The 22,353-nt window shown below is 40.3% G+C and overlaps 1 long non-coding RNA gene across 1 annotated transcript in view; it reads left to right on the forward strand.

Moving 5' to 3' along the window:
- The window catches only part of LOC128326035 (uncharacterized), a 57,628-nt gene that overhangs the window by 7,896 nt on the left and 27,379 nt on the right, over nucleotides 1-22,353 (forward strand). The window contains exon 2 of the long non-coding RNA XR_008307815.1: nucleotides 2,592-2,713. This is a non-coding gene — a long non-coding RNA (uncharacterized LOC128326035). The remainder of the gene's footprint in view (nucleotides 1-2,591; nucleotides 2,714-22,353) is intronic.

Below are 22,353 nucleotides of genomic sequence, written 5' to 3' on the forward strand. Positions count from 1 at the left end.
GTACAACACAATGTCTGAATAGGGCTCTAGATTCTAGGGAATTCTACAAAACGTGTATTTTCACGGCCCCATGCCTCTCAGACCTGGAAAGTCCCATGGCTTGTGCAGGTGTAGAGTTACATCCATGCATTTCAGTTTAATATAAACAGGAAAATTTGCCAAAGGGTCTTTAAATGTACTGTTACTAAACCAAATACCATAGAAAGAAACATACTTTAAACTCATTGTGAGAAATGTATTGTACAAATGTATTGTAGATTATGTATACCACATGGAATACAGTATATAAGAACAACAGCAGCTCTGTTTAACACATCAATTAGGAAAAAAAATTTGGTAGGAAACTACAAATATCCTTAGTTCCTCAAAACTAGCACAACCTCTTAACTGCTAAAGGCACAATCCTTAATTTTGTGTAGCAGCCCTGTGACCGAAATGAATCAGAGCAGTGCAAGAAGAGTAATGCTCTTGCACAGTAGTGCTCTTGCACAGCTCCCATTCTTTTAAATGGAGTATGCGCAAGATAAATTTCCAATGGATTATGCTTTATCCCTAAACATACAGTATAGGTAAACAAATGCTGTCAGATACCAGACCCCACCTCAAACTTTAAGAAGTGTTCAAATGGTTAAATAAATCAAACATGAGCACGTTCATAGCACAGGCACACTTAGATTCTCAGTGACCACTTTCTAGCTCAGTAATGTTTTTCTTCCAGAGGTCTAAAAAACTCTGAACCTGAGCATTTTCCTGAGGCACTACAAAAATCTTCCCTATATGGGCAAATATTTAGTGGTTAGGAATTAAGTTGGTTCTATCTTGACATAGGCTATATTTAATAAGTTTATTATTTTAATATAATTAAATCTTAATGTGGTATTTGCCCAAAGGTCTATTGGAGCTAGTGTGAGTTAGAAATCAAATTAATTAAATGTAATAATTTATTACATTGATGATAGTGGCTTGGATCCAAAGACGTCACTGTAAGGGTTGAAGGCATGTCCTGTTTTGCAAGGAGGGGGTAGTTGCTAATATTTCCCTAATCTACTGCTCCCACCCTCACATGCTCCCCAAAACTGGCTCCAGAGCAAGAAGGGACCTTCTGGAGAAGCTTTTCAGAGGATGTGAGTGCTTGCAGAATCAGAATAAATCAGCCACACACATACCAACAAGCAAGCTTTTGCTTCATGATCTTTGGATCCAAACAACCACAAAAAAGAGAGATCAGTTAGAATCAGTTCTCTTTCTCTTATTCACAAAATTTCAACTGGTACTATATAATATCCTGATTGACCTTATAGTGTCTTGAAACCTGTATTACCCTACCCCACCCCACATTGAGTAATTTTTTACAGATATCCACAACAGGAAAAAACATGTAAATGCAGTGCATGGAAAATAGCTGAGATATCAGGCAGAACTATTCTCAAGTGAACACATTCCTGATGATCCATACAACTGAAAAAGCCAAAACTGTCTTTCTCAGCCAAAGGGATGCTATGAGATTTACCCCTGATAACTGCAGCATTTTCAAGAAGCACACTTTCTAAGGTGATATATGTATGTTCCTAATTTTATAACTAAATTTCGTTACGGTACCAAGTCAGTAAGCCTGGTGTGAATGCTCCTAGCAGGCGTGACATTTGAACGTGCCTAAGTCTGGTTCCCACACCAGACTCCTGATATTCACTCAACATTCTCCCAAGATTTGCCACCCACTTTTAACCTACATTTGAAATTGGCAGAGAATCTTGGAAAAATGTGAGGTGAATTTAGGGAATTCAGCTTGGAAACCAAATTCCCTTGGAACTTGGGAGGGTTCAGACATCACACCCACTGGGAATGTGCATTCGGCAATTGTGTGAAGCTGCCCATGTCAGAGTACTAACAAGCTAAAGAAAGATGAGACAACATTACACTCAATACTACTGAAAATTCTGTGGAAAGCCATCTCTCAGTGAAGCTGAGAAATTAAAACTCTTGAATAAGATTATGAGTCCTCATTCAGTTACTAAAAATATAAGCTTCGAAGTATTTATTTTATATTTATACTAATTAATTCGGTGCTAATGGAGGACAATAGGGAAAGAGAAGTGGAATCTTACTCACTTAGAAAGAAAAAGAAATAATGAATGAAAATTATTATAGATACTATTGCGGCACCTTTTAAGAGTAACATAATGACTAAGGCATATGTTTTTCTGGGCCAGATCGCATTTCAACAGGTGTATGAAGTTGTCACCTGAATTTACGGATAAGAATAAAACCATGTTTTAACAAAACAATGGGGAAAATGTATACTTGCTTTTAAAAAATGTATTCATTTTGAAAAAAGGAAAAGAAGTTGTTTCCCTTCTGTATTTAGGATACATGTGCTTAGCCACTTAGCCCACTTCATAAGCCTGATTAACTGGGCCCTGGTCTGCAAAAGCTTATGATCCAGTATGTTTGTTAGACTTTGGGGTGCCGCAAGATTCTCTGTTGTTTCTGCTGCCATGGATTAACATGACTTCCTCTATGAATTTTTTTATTACAGAATTATCCTCATGCATATTTGTTTGTGTACCACTTAGCACTTTAATGCTTTTTAGGCTGTCGCAAAATTATTATTGATGGTGATACAGGTCTTTTCTATATATACCTGGAAAGCAAGTTAAAATATTCAAGACGCACCTGGATGAGAAACGGATGCCACACCAAAAGTCTTAAAACTGTGAGTAGCTAACTTATTTGCTATAAACACACCATTAAGAAAAACATACAATAAATATACCATGGATGTAGTGATTTTTGTACAGATATTGTCTGTGTATGTGATAAACTTTGTTGCATCAAAACATATGAAGAACTTTCCTTTTTCCAAAAACCTGAATCTCATCAGTCATACAAGGATCAGACACCTGAGGGCTTTCAGGTTCATACCACAGAGCTCTAAATGCTACATATGCAGAAGCAATGCTAAAAGAAAGAGGCTTCATGCTGAGCAAAATGCATTAACATGTGTTTTTAAAAATAAAAGAAAGGTCTTGCATCAAAAATAATAATTTTATTTTGTATTATGTTTTTCTGTGTGTTTTAATTAAGCAGTCACATTGTGAACAAATATATTTCTCTATAGCATCCAGACTTTTGCCAAAAATAAGATTTTTTTTAACTTATTGACAAAACCACTTTCTATAGAGAAGAATTTAAGCTGACAATTCTGTTTTACTGTCTAAGCTAAATTTAAAAGGCAAAGTGAAAACATGATAAAAACTGGCTGCTGAAGTGCAAGTGCCAAAAAGTTCTTATATGTATCCAAGAAAATACTATCACTTGAATTGTTAATTAGAATTTTGATAAAATGTATTGTTAGTACTTAATTGTATGATAATAATAGTATTTAAAGTAAGCTATATTTCAATATTTTATTGAGCTCGACACAATTAATGGGTACAGGTGTTGTTGTTTTTAATTATATACACAAAAGCAATTATTTCTGGCTTCTGTCTTACTTCCTAAAAATAAGTTATATAATTTTCTCAACCAAAGTGCTTCTCCATAATATCACATTTTGTAAAGGCTTGCTTGCTTGTTATAATTTTTGTCTGGGAACAAATGCCTTTGGATTTTTTTCCCTTTACACTGATAAAATTACAGAACTCCTCTTTAGTCTGAAGCTGTAATACACTGAAATGTGTGTATTAAAAGGTTTTTTAATAATATGCTAAAAGCATGTGTCTTTCATTTTGTCTGAACAGCTCAGATTTTAAGTACTATCATAGTTCAGTGGCATAGGCCATAAGCCTACGGACAACTGACTTGCTCTTCTACAGGGAAAATGACTAAAATTAAATTAATGTCTCAATAAATGCATTTACGAGTGATTACTTAAAAAGGTACTCCTATAACTAAATACCTGCAACAACTGTCATGCTGCACTGTTGTAACAAAATATAACAGAAACGTCAAGCTATTTAGTTTTGATAGATCTTAAGTATCTACAGAGATTTGTATTTATAAAATATTTGAACAATTATACACCCAGAGAAGTTGTTTTTGATGTTAGGGTGTTGCTCTCACTCTGCTGAGTAGGTTGTAATCCAGAACAGGAGAGCAGAAGACAGTGATCAAACTTTCATGGCCTCCAGTTGGCTTTCCATTTCCCCCAAAGATGTTTTCTCTCCAGAGCACCTATCAAATATATTTGGACTGTCCTGGAATGTAGATACACTCTAAAATGCAGGTAAATATAAAGATTATTTTAATAGGCCTCTCATACAATCTACCACAGTTCTCTAAATTTCTGCATGCCCATTAACAAGGTATATGCCATAAGGCAGTATCAGCACAGTCCTGAAAGAATTTACTACAGATAGCATATATTTCAAGTCCATTAATAATGTCAGATTTAATAATCAACATGCTGCTGGCTTACACAAAATACTACAGCAACTTAACATGGAGAGAAGTGTCCATATCCCATTATACCAGTTCTATTAAACTGTGCTGCAGAACTGTTGTTATTTGGGTGGGAAATAAAAAAATACAGAGCAACAAGATATTAACACCAACACAAAAAGAGCGGTTTTAAGCACATTTGCATTAGATATTTTATTACATTCCACTTGTGATTGGAATCCATTTATCTTAACTGGTTAAAAGGTATGTAAAAAGGTTATTTACTAAGCAAGCACAAAACTGTCTATGCATTTTATATTCTACATTGCATCTATGCAGAATAAAAAAGGCTTCTAGATAATATTTTTTTAAGTAAAACTTTTTTTCATGTTTTCAGTTTTGCTGCGAGTAAATTAGTTTACATTTTTGTTTGTTTTAGTATAACCTCAGAACCTCGATGTACACCAGCAGTCCATATATTTAATATTACTATTTATATCTTATACAGAAGTTTCTATATTTCAATTTAGAATTTTCTCTGGGATTTCTAATTAGTAAAGTAGGAGTCAAAGATGGATGGCTTTTCATGGTATATTGAAATTCAGAGGATTTCAACACAAAAGTCTGCTGAAGAAATGTGATGTCCCGTTTCCTTGAAAATCAGAATGCACCACACGTTTTTAAACAATATCTTTGCAGGACATTTTAGATTTAGAATCTCACCACTTCTAGGGTTTTGAAGTTGTATTGATGTTGCTATTCTTAATTTCTAACGTGAATGTTCCAAAAAGTAGTTAATGTGATAATGGTTAATCTTGGGCAATACACAGTAAATAACAGGAATTATCGGTGTTGGGGTTTTTTGCCACAATAAAACTAGCAAGGAAGTGGGTAAATCGTTATGCAAGTCTTTGAGGGAAATGTAAATCATAAGTAGTTCAGTTTTGTGTGTGTAAATGTTGGCATTGAGGAGTTCTAAATTAAGTAACCCTGATACTTTACCTTTCTAAGCTAGCACGTGCCCAAATTAGTTCTCCATTTTGTGGTGGCCCTTTGAGAGCAATTCCTATTGAGAAGTGAACAAAGGCCATGACCTCTGGGTCAGAGTGTAATGCAGGAAGCATGACCTTTTGTTCAGATCAGCACTGTTTACTTTGCCTAAGCAAAGATTACCAATACATTAACTAAAGAGGATTAAAAGGGTCATATCCCTCGGGATATAGCTCAGACAAGTGGCAACTCTTCTTAGCTGCCAAAATCATTTGACTTTCTCCACACACACACACACACACACACACACACACCCTGAACTTGTTTAAGAGAGAGATAAATATTTGAGACATTTATATGTCTCTGAATTCTGAAGAAAAGCATATTTTGAATAGTTTTCAGTTTTCTTGTTTTTCAGCACATAATACTAAAAACATATTAGTGCAATTTGCAGAACTTTCTAATTCTAATTGTAACTTCACACATCTTTTAAGACATTTAAATCATATATAAAATCAGAAATATATGAGGCTGTTCACATAAGCAGCCCTACCCAGGCTTGGCCAGCACTACCTGGATAGGGCTGTTTGTGAAGTGCTCGGATTGAGGCCAATCCTGGCACTGCCTCCCCAGGTAAGGTAAAGTGTGCCGTCAAGTTGATTTTGACTCCTGGTGCCCACAGAGCCCTGTAGTTTTCTTTGGTAGAATACAGGAGGGGTTTACGATTGCCTCCTCTCGCACGGTATGAGATGATGCTGCCTTTCAGCATCTTCCTATATCGCTGCTGCCCAATATAGTACCAGCAGCGATTCGAACCAGCAACCTTCTGCTTGTTAGTCAAGCATTTTCCCACTGTGTAGCCCAGAATTTTCACATAGTTCCAGGTTCATGTGTAGGCTGGGCTTGCAAGAAGCCTGAACAACAGACACAGAGCCAGGGACCTATAGTGCCTGGCTTGAGGGGAAATCCCTCAATGCACCATGCTCCTTGTGTGGTGCATTTAGGGAAATCTGGAGGCCAGGCTTCATTTCTCCAGCATCTGGAGCTCAACACTGCTCAGAACAGCACAGATTGTGTGGGCATGTGAGCCACACACCACAAGGCAATGATTTATCATCTGGGGCGGGGGGTAGGTTAGACTCTGCCTTTCCCTGGCCCCAGTTACGGTAATCTGAATGACCTTAATTGCTTGTCTTTAACAGCCCTTCTAAAAACACAAATCACTGGACACTGGAACAAGCAGAAATAAGGTTCCGGATTCAGTGCTATTTGGATGACAAGTAATTGCTAACACCATTCATTTGACAATCCTTTCACTGTTATGAATCATTTTGGGGCTGATCCACAATTTCCATGTTTAGAGCAGTAGTGCAAGATACACCGTGATGTACCACAGGTCCATGGAGCTCTGACAAATCCCATGCAAACATATCTCAGATCAGGTGATTGCCTGGCCAAGCCACCTTGTTCCTACCCAAACATGCTTTTGTGAGTGAAGGGAGCCATTTCAACCAGTTGCAAGCCTTCTCTCTGCTAGGGAGAGCCAGGACTGGGATAGCATGGGCGGCTGCTGCTAAATGGAGACTCCAATACTAAAAGAAGGAAGAGGACATCTGGTCTATGTGGTCACACAACTTCAGATATGCCTGAGGTTTGCTGGGGCTGCATCAGGGCCGTATAACAGGGCAAGGAGAGACAGTTGTCTGGGGGCTAACTGCCTTGGGGGAGGGCCCAGAGGTAAGTCACATGACTGACTCCCCCAGCCGTGCATCCACCCGGGCTTCCTTCAGTTGTATTCATCCTCTGAAATTGATGTGAGTGTTAAGACCTGGAGCTACCCGAACAGCATGTCTTTCTCTAGTACCATTAAATGACTTGCATCGTCCATAATTTGCAAAACCTATTTAAAAATAATTCAGGTTGATCTTATATTGTGGCACATTGGTGTGTGTGTGTGTGTGTGTGCGCGCGCGCGCGCTTTTTGTTACCACTATTCAGCCTCATTTAAGATTTCTTTTACTTCATGAACTGAGCTTCAGTGAGTGGGGGGGGGGGGGCATTTTAAAATCTTGTCTCTGGGCCCCCTCCAGCCTTGCTACACCCCTGGGCTGCATGGTGCTGGACAGTAGAGGGGAACTGTGGATGGGCCCTCCATGTAGTGTAATCTTAATTTTTGAAAGGATGGATAGGAGGGAAATACTGTCTTGTGTAGTCCAATCTCTTTTCCCTTTCTCTGGCATCATATAGAAGTTCCTTTGAAAGAATTGTGGCTGGGGATGATAACACTGAATATAAATATTCCTGTTCTGTTGATATGTCTTCAAAAGTAGTAATGAGAAGAGATTCGGTATCTACACAGGGAGAGAGAGAGTGAGTGAGTGAGTGAGAGAGAGAGAAGTTAATTATGGTCTGGAAGGCACAGCGCCTGTGCAGCTTACTTTGAAGAGAGCTCAAGCATGCAATGGCAGACAATGACCTGACAAAGAATGCACCTTCAAGGTTCCAGAGAGACCCTGGGCTGAATCCACCAGAAAATTCTCTTGCACAGGCCTGATTTGAAATGAATGGTGGGAAGTGCCCTTTGTAATTAACAGATACATGCTGAGCATCTCTGTTAATTACAAAGAACTTACTCATAAAACTAAAACCTGCAGGAATCATAGGATTTGTCCAAACTCCTTATCACCCTCCAAACGAGGCTGCCATATCTCCTAGAAGAATCAGGATACAAGGAGTGAGAAAGAACTCTCAGTGTTCCACACTATGGGCTGGTTTTGGATGATACTTTTCCAGCCCATGTGATCAAAAGGGGAATGCACTGAGAGTGTGCCCATCATGACATAATTTGCAGATGTCCTAGCAATTTCCTTGATCATGTGAGTGAGGGGTGGCTGATCATCTGAACTGCAGCTGGACTGGACTAGCAGCCTCCTTGTGTGATAAATAAACACACCAGGGGAACGTTGGGGCATCTGCATAAAACAGAACTCCAGACACACTCTTGGTGTGTCTCCATTTTAAGCATGTGGGCCAGTTATGAAGTGGAAAGTATTGCCAGAACTGGCCCTATATGTTGTTGTTGTTTTAATTGTGGGGATTTCTCCTATAACAGGGCCAATAAAATTACATCCCTAATGTAATTTATAATTCATACTATTTTCCTCTTTCATTCCCCCACCTACCCACTACAATTGGATATCTCCAAATACTTACCCTCCAACTAGCTCCTCAAAGGACTTCATCAGAAAATAAGCATTAAAACCTTAGCTATGTGTACTATAGTTATTTATATTAGGGTTGATCTGAAAGGGAGGACTCAGACCTTCCTGGTGGTGGGCTCTGCCAGGCTTGAGGGTATTTGCATGCTGCTGCCAGGCCTAGCCAGTAGTGCAGGAATTCTCTCATGTGTACACTTATCTGCACCTGGAAGGGGATTATACCACACATGCCTGGATATTAATTATCTGCATGTTATTTTGAATGACCAGAGAAATATGCTGGAAAATAAATATTATTTTTTCAACAAAGTTCATAAACTTCTAAATCCAAGTACAATGGCCTCCTCCTGAGATGTCTATTGGACATAACAAATCTGCAGGAGAAAAGAACAACTGGCCCTGAGCACCTTTTCAAGACTTCAGAACAGCACATTCTCATATATTCCTCCTGTAAAATTTGTTACAGTTTCCTGGCATTCATACTTTATTCTAGCAACTGTTGTAGGGGGCTCATGATAATGTGCCCCTGCCCCTTGCATAATTTCCCTTTCATACTCTTTTCTCCAGTCAAGGGAAGTCTTAGGGCTGGTTTTCAGCACTGAATATCTTCATGCAACTGTATGTATGGGTGCATGACCACATGGAGAAGGGTTAGTGCAAAAAGCCACACACGTTTCTAGAATATTGCATGAAATGTGCTCCTATTTGAGTCTTAGAAAATAACAAGATGAGTCCAAAAAGAGTAATGTTTCTTTTTCAGTGGGGCCTACTGCAAGAGAAAAGCTACTAAGAGGCAAAATATATACAACACTGAAGACAAAGACAAATAAATAAATAAAATAAAATAAACAAAAATAAGAGGGGAATTTAAAGGGAGTCCTTAGGCTATACCCCATCTACCATTTTGCCTCTCCATAGCCTTCCAAAGGTCATTTTTTTCAGCTCAAGGGGCATTTGCTACATGTCGGAAGTCCACTGGGGGTGGGAGGAGAACCACTTGTGAGAGAGGACAAATTTGGAGTGTCAAAACAGAGGGTGGAGAAAGCATTAAGCACACATGCATATGTTTTCCATTCTGAATTCTGCCCAAATTGCTTCTATTTTTTTAAAAAATTAAAACTATGTCAAGGATCTGTTCTCACCTCCATCTTACAGACAAGTGCACGACAGTTGCTGGGAGTTTGAACCTCCAGAAGTGGGGACGATGCATCCCAGGCTCTAGATATCCCACAATGAACCATGAAATGTGCAAAACCATGAAATGTGTGATGCACTGGGGGATGCCCCCAGGAGTCTCTGTATCAACTGGGGCTGAACATAGTCCCAGTAAACCTGGAGCCTAGGTTAAGAGCTCACTCACTTGAGCCCTTAACCCTGGCTAAAAGCCGGGTTTAAAAGCTGGGCTGCCCTGCTGGGCCCAATGCCACCGGTTCTCACATGCAGCCTAACCCAGGCTGGGCTTCCCTAGCCTGGGTTAGGCTGTGCGTGAGAACAGCCGCATAGTGTAGTTAGCTCATTAGACACACTTAGAAAAGGAAAAATGAAATATTATAACAAGCATAATGACACCTATTCTGAACTATGTTTCATGACATTTTGAAAATCATGTTTGCTTGTTTACTACTTTAGATGTTTTATGTTCCCCTGCTGTCCTACCATATACCAGAATATTCATCTGGCCCTAAAAGCAAACAGAGGCAAATGCCAGAAGGTGTGCCCCTCCACAGCAAGCAAGCAATACTATGTCAATTTGTGTTTCTTTTCCTTTTAAAAACATATTTTTATGTAGTTATTTGAAAGCTATGCACTCTCTCTCTCTCTCTCCAGTGGTAGAATGAACACTTGACCCGATTTCACAAAAAGGTACTAATTGACATCATGAGGAAAATTGCTCAAGGTAGTCCCATTAAAACATATTATATTGCTTTGCATTCCATAACGAGTTTCACATAATCTATCCTATATTCAATGAAAAACCCACAATAGCTTAAAAAATATCGATGGGGTTTCCCTTATGTGCAAGATAAATCAAGCATCGTTTAGTCTTTACCTAGCCTTAGGTAAAGGTCTGAGAATGTTAACAGGGCAGAATTCTCTATGCACTCAACTAAGAAAAGAGGCAGGTGTGTTTCAAACAGCTTGGCTGCTCATAGAAAAATATACACAGGAAGAACATATGCTTGTGTGTATAATGTCCAAATAATTCATTTTCACACAAATCCAATATATGTAGTGTAATATGTATTGCTCCTCCTCCTGCTCTTCTTCTTCATATATAATATATTCTAACTATTATTTTACATAACAAAGGTTTAACCAACATCACAGGCCTACTTAGTGAACATCACAAAGGAACAAAGACAACAACAATATAGAAAGTGACTTTCACTCTTTTGTTAAGACATATTCCTGCCACTGAATAAGCATAACATGTGATACAGAAAGTTTTAAACAGGTGTTTAACCTTAAATATTTTTTAGAGCACTGATACAGTTGGGTGCAATCCAGTGCCTAAGCCTCACACATAAACCTCCAAACAAAATCTGGGATTTGCAGACCAGTTAAAAAATTAGGTTTGCTGGATTTCTGTGATACTTAGCTGTTATACTGTTTTTGGTGACCCACTGTTTTTGGACTTGATTTTTTGGATGGGTTTGTTTGGTTTTTGGACTTTTTTAAAGATTTAGCTGAGCCTCAACTAAAAAAAACAACCCAGCTTATCTGTAGGTACAACTGGCAGATATTAATAAACAGCATCAACGATAAGAAACAATATTATACATAATTGGCACAAGCAATGTGACTTATTGTTTTAACTTTCTATAGTCCAGGTGTTATCAAAACTGGGCACGCTCGCAGGGCTTGCCACCACGTTGATGTGCTCTGAAGTCCCACCTGTGCTGTCCACACAGTTATAGCATTTGTCTGCAGAAGCAAATGCTGTACTCATGGAGAGATTCTTCCAGTGATTGGAGACAACATTCTGTATCACAGGAAGAATCTCTCCATGGGTACAGCATTTGTCTCTATAAATGCTTTAACTGCAAACAGTGTCAGGGCTTCTGAGCATGTCAGTGCAGAGGCAGGGCTTGCAAGCATGCTCTCAGGGATCCATTATGCAAAAACAGCATTCCCAGTTTTGATAACACCTTGCCTGTATATTTATAATTTTCAGTTGTTGTCTTTGTTCAGCAGCTACTGCCATCCAAACCAACACACACAAAAATCAACAAGTTAGAGTCTGATGCAAAGGTGCAGATCCAAGATCTCTTTCCCTGACCAAATGGTGAGGGTGGGCTGGAGAATGAGAACCTTTCCATTCCCCATAAGACAGTAAGGAAAGAAACAGGGCTTTGTTATACCCTGTCGCAATACTTCCATGATTGGGCGCAATGCCTATAGTGGATATATTAATGTATATATTGCATATGTTAATCCAATTAGTCAATGTTCTGCTAGCATACTAAAATGGCAATAATGTATCACTAATTAGTCCAGAAATAATTCTATTTAGCAGCGAGGTTGTATTGTATGAAAGCTTCCTTCCACAAAAGCAATAAAATATTTGCATTTGCATTTGGAGAGCATATTTATATTCATTTCCCTGTTACTAGTATTCTTAAATCAACTTGCACATTTATCCACAATCAACTTGCATTCTTAAATACCACAATGCCCATGTTGAAGAGTGTTTTGCCAGCTCCAAACAGCCTATATATATTCCAGTCAATTTAATGAATAACATACCCAGCTCTTTTCTCAAACCAGAGTTCTTGGTATGAGCTTTCTCTTCTTTCCTTCCTTCCTTCAAGCTGTTTGCCTTCAATACAATAATTTTATCTCAGCCAAAAAATAAAATAAAATGCCATTTTAATAGAATTTTCAACACTGACAAAGATTAAAATTAAGGGAGGAGAAAATCAAAACTGATGTAGGCCACCACAAGTTATACAAAATCCTAAGCAATCCTGTGACAAATTTAAACAGTGACAAATTGCCTGATTGAGCTGATCTTGGCACCTTCAGAAGAAAACTTACTATACAGTTTTATATGACCCCTAAATAGAAGAAGAAAAGGAAACTATTTTGTCTACAGAACAAGCTGGTCATTTTCCCTCTTAAGCCACAAGGAGCAACAAGTGAGGAATAATTTTAGCCATGAAGATTCGCAAATAGCTATATGTTCAGCAAACAAAATCAGAAAAATTTCCATTTATAAAATAACTAATTCAATGTGCTTGTATTGTTAAGGAGGATTAAATAATAAGCTTTTTGATAATGCGGTTACATTCCTACTTCTCTAAATATCCTTGTTCTTTTTACAGTAGGGATTATTTTTAAAGTACCTCATTATTTCCCTCTGTAGGTATATCATGGACAAATCAAATTTCTCTAGGTTTTATTCTATCAGTTAGAAAACAAAGATGCGGAAAATTAAAGCACTGCAGAATTGTAAATTTTGCAATACGAGACTACCCCTTAAAATAGGGGATAACTGATAACCCTATTGTCGTTCTAAACATTAACATAATCTTGGCAATATATGATATTACTATGGCAGACACCAGGTTTTTTGTAATTGACATTTGCTAAACTAAAAAAAATGTATTTTTGACCTAATCACATTTTACATTCAAGTTGGAAAAATTCTCTTCCAGAACATCCTGACAAAAATATAAAAGCATGTGTAACTGGATTGAGGCATCAGTCCTTTGCATTCAGAGTAAAAATTCCTAGGATGGGTCTGGCCTAAATGAGGTCTTTCATTTTAGAATTCCCTGCATATTTTGTGTAAGGATTATAGAATTAGAGGGAAAAGGAGAGAAATAAACTACATTCTAAATAAAACCATAGGAATTGTCTTACATAAGTGTAAGCAGGAACACCTTCCTACATCACTCACTAGGAATTATCAAAAATGCTTTCAATATCTAAATCTTAGAACAACAACAGCAACAACAAACTCAGGGCAAATGTGACTTTTTAAAAAGCCAGAACAAGGATTTATCAAGAAGATGGTTAGAATTCTGTACCATTTGTAGCGCTGCATATTTCCCCAATAGGAGAGAACTAAACAGCCACGGAGAATAGCAATGTACAGCCTTTCCCCCTCATTTCCTTGACAGCATTTAGCCCTGCCTCAGTCTGGCCCTTCCTCCAACCTCTGCTAACCTAAAAACAGCACCAATTTGGCACTGGTCCATGCATTCAAAAGTCAACACGATTCGCCTGGCGTTTCCTCGCCGCCTCCTCCCCCGCCCCGCCGCTGCCATCGCTTCTCATGTCCCAACTCTCCCAGCCCTTTTCCTTCGCCCAACACAAATAATTGTCTTCGTTCCAGCTTCGTTCCACTTTAATCTAACATGGCAATGCCTGCAAATGATGTGTTTGCAAATATATTTTGTTGTCTGCTTTGCATCGTGAGTCTCCAGACCTGGGCGGGGGAGGGGGGGGGGGAGACGGAGGGGAGATTGTACAACAAGGCTTGTCCTGAAATGCTCTAGCCGCCAAAACTCCAGGAAGAAGAGGTTCCTTCTCCATTGCAAAATTAATAGACTGGCACTGGCAGAATGGAGCAAACAGCTGCAGGGGAGGGGGGGGAAGTGTCGGGCTTGAAACGGCTGTATTTTTCCAGCTCTATTTTTCAGTTTGAGGCTGAAGCTTTATAGGAGCTAAATTATTCTGATTGGGAATAGAGGGAGAGAGAGAAAACTGCACCTCTCTGTTATCCTTGTACCACCCACACCACCTTCCTTCCATCCTCCCTCCTCTGCCTTCTCCATTTTGAAGGCTTTTGAAAATAATTCCCTAAGACGACTTGGCTATTGATTCTTTCATTAACTGGCTCCGTTTTTAGCAAACACGTATGATTGGTAGTTCACATGCGAGGATTGCGAGAGGAGAGAAAAAAACGGGACACAACATTTTCCCTTCTTCTTCAGCCTATGAACAATCATGTTAATTATCCCACTGCAGCAGATGCTGGCTGGCAAAGCCCTTTCTGACACTGGCGAATTGCTCTTTCCTATTGAGGCTCGGGGAGCGCAGACTAAACAACGGCCATGTTGTCGGCATGCCCCTCTACTCTCCTGCCCTGGTCTTATCAACGGGTGAGAATCTGGCAGGCTGCCAAGTCTACTGTCACAAGGCTGATGTCAATCAAGGGCAAAGAATCCCTCCACCACACCCCACCCCTCCTGCACACAGACAGACAGAATTTGACTTGGATGTGAGGTTTGGTGGTTTTGTCTTTTTAAAAGGAGAGATCCTCTAACTGAACACAGTTCCAGTCCATGCATAGGTTTATGTGCTTACTGGCGTCATCATGATCAGGGAAGCTAGCTTTGGGCAACAATCAAGACAATGATGAAAACACTATTCTCCCACCACCACCACCACCTTTCAGCACAGTAAAAAAACACAGACAGCACGGGAATGGTTTAGTCAGGACAATCATGTGTCCTTACAACCATGATATTTCTTTATTTAGTTCATGCATAGGTAAAGGAGCAGCATTTATGCCCATGAGGACCACCAAATTATTTCACAGACACATTAAGAAAAGGGAGATGCTGCAGTGCCGCTGTTTTTCTGCAGGGCTGCACATCCTTGCCTTGAAATGCCATAGGACAGCCTAGAGGCTCATTAATAATTGCAAATGGCTTTCCATTTCCATATTTAAATTGTGGATCAGCATATGATTAATTAAGAAGCAGACGCAGAAAACTCCATCTTTCTCCCCTTACTATTGCAGCCCCTCCAAAAAGAGTAGGGGAGGGAGGAGAGAGAAGGTCTGTGATGAACCAAATTTCCAGAAAGCTCTTAAACTCTGTCTGCTGAGAATGCACAAATATTGAAAGAGATGCATGCTTTGTTCAATTTACTAAGAACACATAATAATTGCTTTTTTGGAATTAGCATGAGGTCCATTTGCTCCAGCATTTTATTTTCAACACTGGCCAGTCAGATATCTCTAGTTACTCACAAGTAGGGCATGGATGTAATGTCTGATGGATGACCTATGAATACTGTCTGTTCACAGCATCATGCTCACCTCTGGACATGGAGGTTTCATTAGCTATCATGGCTAATGGCTAGTTCATACAGTATTTAAACATCTTAACACTCTATGGAAAATTGTGCAGTGCCAGAAAAATTTACTATAACTGAATGTCTGAAAATGATTCACATTCCACAACATCTAATATTCTGGATCTGATGAAAACACAAGCTCCAGCTTTGGATGTGTTGAGGACATACCTCCCCTACAAACATAAACATGTTTAAACTCTGTTTAATTGTTATGGCTCCAAACAAGAGAAATTTGAGAGCTGAGAGGCTAGAGATCTTAATTAGAAATATTCAGGATATTCATAACATGATAATTTGCAGAGCTTTTTGAAGGATGTTTTGAGAGTTAAACTAATTTGTAAGCTGCAGCTGTCCCTATTTACCAGGGACAGTCTCTATTTTCTGGAATCTCTCCCTGGTAGGGTTGCCAGGTTCAGGTAGTGAAAATAGTCAAAATCCGTCACCAAACGAAAGGAAATAGTTGGAGCTGTTCACCAAAAAATGTCTCTAAAATCTCTCCATTCTCAGTAACCTCTAGACCAGAGGTGCACCTAGGTAATTTTGGAGCCTGGTCCAAAGACCACTGAAGGACCACCTCCACTGCAAGTTAAGCATCATCACCTAAAGCCCCACCGCTTGCTAAGATCATCTGGTGAGGTTTGCCTGCGTCTGCCGCCAACTCATCTGGAGGCTACTTAGGATGGGCATTCTCCATTGTAGCCCCTGGACTTTGGAATGCACTCTCTGTTGAAATAAGAGCCTCCCCATCTCTGGCAGCTTTTTTAAAGGCACTGAAGACACATTTACTCACCCAGGCTTTTAATTAGATTTATATTTTTAAATAATTTTAATACTGGGTTTTAGATGTTTTTAATCTATTACATGATTTTAATTGTTAATTGATGTAATGTTTTAAATGATTTTAATTGTAAATATTTTAAATAATACATACATGCATACATATATACATACATGGCTTTGGAGGCCACACCCACTGTAAGTTAAGCATCAACACACACACACACACACACACACACACACACACAATTACACACATGGTATTTTTAACACATGGGTTATTGAGGGCACAAAACAGCAACTGAACTCACAAGAATTAAAGAATATAAAACAAGTATATTTATGCAAATATGCATTAGCAGAAACATTTCAACATATTTCCATCCCACATATTTCTTTCCCCACTCCCCTGTCTCTAAAGCACCCAGCACAGGTCACCGCACAATCACACTTGGCCGCCCGGCACAATGTGGGTCAGTGGCGAACACAGCACCAAGGACAGATTACAGAGAATTTGGAGGGCCTTAGTGAATGTGGAAGCCCTGGAATTTGGCCCCAAAGTCCAGGGGTAAGAGTGCCACTGCTCTGGATCATAGAATTCCATGGGGCAAATTGTGCATTTTAATTTTGGGAGGAGGGGGAACACACCTCTTCTCCACAATTCAACACTAGCTTCCCCTCCACAGTGGTGCACATAGGGGAAGAATAGGTTTCCTGACCTGGAGGGAACTTGCTGGCTGCGCACTGTACAGCAGAAGAGTCACATGGCATAGTCAGAAGAAGAAGTCCCTCCTTGGGGCCACTGGGCTAGTCAAAGAAAGGCATTGAGAAAATGAGGAGGCAGGCTGCTGCTGCTGCAAAAAAAAACACTTGGCTAGGGAAATGGGGTGGGAATTGCCTGCACAGCAGCAGCATACCAATGAGCTCCTCCTGCCACCACACAGCAAATGTTACCCATGCATAATCCCATTGTTTCCAATGGGCCTACTCACAGTTGCTGAGTGATGTGAACAGCTCGGCATTTGCAACAGGATTGCTGGAACTCCAGAAACCCCCTCTAGCACATACATAGTTTCATGGGGGTTAAAATAGTTGCAAATCTGGGATAAAAATTCACTTCTGGGAATCCTAATTAGTTGTGCCATCAAGTCAGTGTTGACTCCTGGAGACCACAGAGCCCTGTGGTTTTCCTTGGTAGAATACAGGAGGGGTTTACCACTGCCATCCCCCGTGCAGTATGAGACGATGCCTTTCAGCTTCTTCCTATATCGCTGCTGCGATATAGTCTGGGAAACGTACCAGCGGGGATTCGAACCAGCAACCTCTTGCTCCCTAGGCAAGTTACTTCTCCGCTGTGCCATTAGGTGGCACTCTGGGAACACCACTCCCTTGTAAATTACTGGCCCAATTTTGTCCCTGTTCTTGCCTCTTGGGGATGTCATCTTCAATTTCCCCCCCACAAGAGTTGCTAGAAATACCATTCTTCAGGATTCAGCTCCCTCCCCAGAGTCTCTAGAGATCAAATCTCCCAGTAAGTACATCATGCCTCTAGTGCACCTGCATGTAAATGGGCACACAATACTAAGGCACTATACAGTGCATAGCATATAGGGGTGGAACTCAGTCTTAGAAATCTGTAATAGTGGCTTGGCAACGTGGTCATTAATCCTTGATATGAGACTTGGCTGTTACAAGCATATCCCTATTTTCATCTGCAAAATGTTGAAGGCTATGGGCTTGGCCAATCTGCTTTGGTCATCTAGAATGATGTGCTCTACATGGACTTTATTGCCTGCTTCCCATACATGACATGCTTGTAGTCAGAACAGTATGCCATGCCTCCCAGGTTGCTTGGCCACACCCTCTACATATTCCCAGGCATGTCCCTAATCTTATCCGTGAAATGTTGGAGGGTATGCCAATGTGAAACTTGAGTATATACACAGCATAGATATTCCTTCTATACATTAGAACATTGAATACAGAACAGAGCTCCCTGTGGTGTTTTTGGTTAAGTCATTCCTTGATCCAGGCCAGCTTTTGAATGGGGCTTTAGTTACTTGTATTCCAGTTGTGGAGTAAAGGTGGGGCTAACAGTCAGCAGCAGGAGCACTGAAAAGCAGTCTGCACTTGCCACTCTGTACATATTATACATTTCATTAAACTATTAATATTCCTGATTCCACTCCACTGCCTTGTCCTTGCATACCACAACTCTTTCCCGAGGATTCTACTCTCCCCAGTATAGTTAAATGCTAATTCTAGGAAATATCTTCATTATCAATCAATATTCATTGAAGAGTAACATAGCACATGATAAACTGTGTAAGGTTTCTTAGAAGGGGATTCTCTTGTCATGCCACATGCTGATGATATGTGGAGAGTGATACATTGCTTTTGCATATGCTCTCACACTGTGAGATTCTGAGGCTGTTCTCACGACAAGAGGTGCCTGGATTACATTGGGAGCGGAGGGCTCCCAGCTCCAGAAGAGGGTAGCCCAACTTTCAAACCTGGCATTTTACCCAGGTAAAAAGGCTGCCATCCGGCCTGCCACCATTTCTGTTGGCAAGCTGGGGGGAGAGAGCGGCTACCTACGTTCATGATGCAGGACACTCTAAGATGCAGGAGTGGGGAGTCATCCCACTCCCAGCTTTTGCCTTCACCGCACTGCTGCTCTTGTGGGTGCGCAGCGTGGCGAAGGCAAAGAAGACCACGCTCATCTGCCGTGGAAAGCAGGTTAGCTCCTGCCTTCCCCTCAGGCCTCCCCAGTGATGGCGTGAGGTCATGAGAATGACCTCTATGGCTCTTTCTGAAGACAAAGAATGGACTTTGATCTAATTAGAACTCTGAGCAGAAGGAGAAAATGACTGTGTTGTTCTGTGAACTCTTGTGAAAACATTAGTGGAAAATGTTTTGCACTTCTGAGCCACAATTATTTGTTTGTTTGTTTGTTTGTTTGTTTGTATACTGCCCTTCCTAAAGTGGCTCAGGGCAGTTTACCCTAAAATAAAAAACACATAACAATTAAAATTAAAAAACAATTAAAATCAGATTAAAATTACAATTAATTAAATTACAGTTGTAATTACAATTACAATTAAAATGAAATATCATTAAAAATCTGGCTGTAAAGATGGATCTTTACAGGTCTCCAAGAAAGACAAGCCTCTTATATCCATGGGGAGCGTGTTCCCAGGTCACTACCAAATGAACTGGTGGTACCAAAGATGGACCCCTCCTGATGATCTCAATGAGCAGTGGGGATTTTGTGGAGATAGGCACTCTCTCAGGTAACTTAAGCCATTGAGAGCTTCCAAGGTAATAACCAGCACTTTGTACTTTGCCTGGAAACATATATAAAGTTTTGAAAAGAGCTTGTGTAAAGACTTGCACAAGAGTTAGTACAAATAGAGGAACTCTGATTTGTTGTTACTTTTCTCATGCAATGATCTTCTGCTAAGTAACAAATAGCCCTTCTGTAACCAGAAGAGGCTTCCCATTAGCAGAAGGGCACCTTTTGATCCAAGCCATATGTGTGTTTTTTAAAATTTAGTATTGGATCCTTGGGCTTTGAATATTAATGCAGGGATGCTTTTCTACCCCATGCTCTCTCATAAATGCTTATCAGGGCTTTAATTGGATTCACAGAGGTGCCAGTTATGCATTGCTGCTGTACCATGTACACCACTCTGGGCTCTTCAGATAAAGAGTGGGATATACATGTATAAATAAATAAAATTGCTAGGAGGTAATTGCTCACAGACTGAACCTCAAGAGATGGACATGGCTACTATTCTGGAGCTTGACCTTTGCTCAGCATATCTAGAGGAAAGCGATGCCCAGCCAGAATGATATTTTATTGTAATGTTTGGGAAAGAAATCAGGGTGAATATGCCCTAGCATCTAATGTATCTTTGAGGCCATTCACACAATCAAAAACTGTGTTCTACCTGGGTTGGGAGCTGTGTATGCTCCAAATTTTCAGTTGTGTGGAAGTAAGGTAAGAGGAAAACCTGGGTAGAAGTATTTTTGTAGAAGCAAGGTAGGAGAAAAAGCTAGCCAGGTTTTCCTCTTACCTTGTTTCCACACAACCTAAAACTGGGAGCACACACAGCAGCCAAACCCAGGCAGAACACGTTTTGATTGTGTTAATGGTATTGCAAACATTGATTGTTTGCAAGGGGTATGATTTTTCAAGGTAGCCCACTCAGGTTTAATTGGCTATAAAACCTGATCCAGCTTTATATCTCCTTTCCATCATCTAATACTAGGGAGGCTGTGGAATCAGTGCCTGGAGATGGTTCTGGGCTGGATAAGGGCAAACAAACTGGGACTTAATCCAGACAAGACAAAAGTGCTGCTAGTGGAGAAATCCACCAATCTGAAGAGAGTGCATGTCCTATGTTAGATGGGGTTGCACTTCCTTTGAAGGTGGTTATTCCTTTTCCTGGGGTGCTTCTGGACCCAACATTTATACTGGATGCCCAGATGATAGCGGTGACCAGGAATCCCTTTTATCATCTTTGGATGATTCACTTGCTACAGCCCTATCTGGAGATGGTGGACCTAGTTTCAGTGATCCATGTGCTGGTTACATCCAGATTTGACTGCTTTAAAGCATTCTATATGGCGCTACCTTTGAAAATAGTCCAGAAATTCCTGTTGATGCAGAATGTGTCAGCCAGGCCACTTGCACATGTGAATAATTGGGATCATAGCACCAGGCCCGAAGGGAGGCCAGTGTTCAGCCTGCCGCCATGGCTCCCCTAGCCCGCCCCCCGCATCAGACGTCAGAGTCTGACATCAGACGCAGGGAGTGAAAGTTGGCCATGCCCCCTGCATCTGACATCAGCTGCAGGGGGAGTAGTTTAGCTCACAAACGGGGCTGCACAGCCCCATTTGCGAGCTAAACTATGACCCCGTGTCTGATGTCAGATGCAGGGGGCGTGGTTGGGATTCACTTATCATCTCAGGCCCTGCTTATGACCCCACCACTAACAGAGATCTGGTTGGTGGAGACTAGAGACAGGGCTTATTGGGTTTTGGCCCCTTAGCTTTGGAATGCCCTCCCTGAAGATCTTCACCATGCTCCCTCCCTCAATGTTTTTAAAAAAACATCTTAAAACACACCTTTTTAAGGAGGCTTTTTAAGGCTCCTTTTTTTGTTGTTATATCTGGTAGGTTCTTTAGCTTTTATAATGTTCAGTATTTAGCTTTTAAAATAACCTTTAATCTGAACCTAAGAATGATTGCAGTTTTTAATCTGACAATTTTGTTGTTTAATTTAGTTAATTTTATTACTTTTATTGTATCTTGTGTCTATCTTATGGTTGTGAGCTTCCCCAAGCAGTAGTGAACTGGAGGGGTGGGGTATAAACTGTTTTAAATAAATAAATAAATAGTGGCTCCACCCCTGCGTACCACACCTGTCTTAACACTGGCTATTAGTTCCCACACTGGCTTTTAGTTCCCAGTTTGTTTCCAGACCCAGTTCAAGTGCTGGTTATAACCTTTAAAGCTCTATATGACCTGGGGCCAAGTAATCTTAAGGACCGCCTACACCCATATGAACCTACCTGGACCTTAAGATCATCTTCTTGGGCCCTGCTCACTGATCTGTCACTAACTCAGATTTGGCTGGCCACAACCAGGGTCAGGGCATTTTCTGTGAATGCACTGCAACTTGAGGATGTCCAGCATGTTCCCACAATTTCTAAACAGACCCTCACACCTCTTTATTATACTTGGCTTTTAATTAATATTTTAACTAATTTTTCTAATCCATATGATAGCACTGGCTTTCATCTTGCTATGCTGTCTTGCTTGTTTGCCTTGTTGGAATTTGTTCTGTGTAATCATTGTTTTTTTTAAAAGCAATAGAGACATCTCTTAC

The sequence above is a fragment of the Hemicordylus capensis genome, chromosome 5, assembly GCF_027244095.1.
Source record: "Hemicordylus capensis ecotype Gifberg chromosome 5, rHemCap1.1.pri, whole genome shotgun sequence".
NCBI lineage: Eukaryota > Metazoa > Chordata > Lepidosauria > Squamata > Cordylidae > Hemicordylus > Hemicordylus capensis.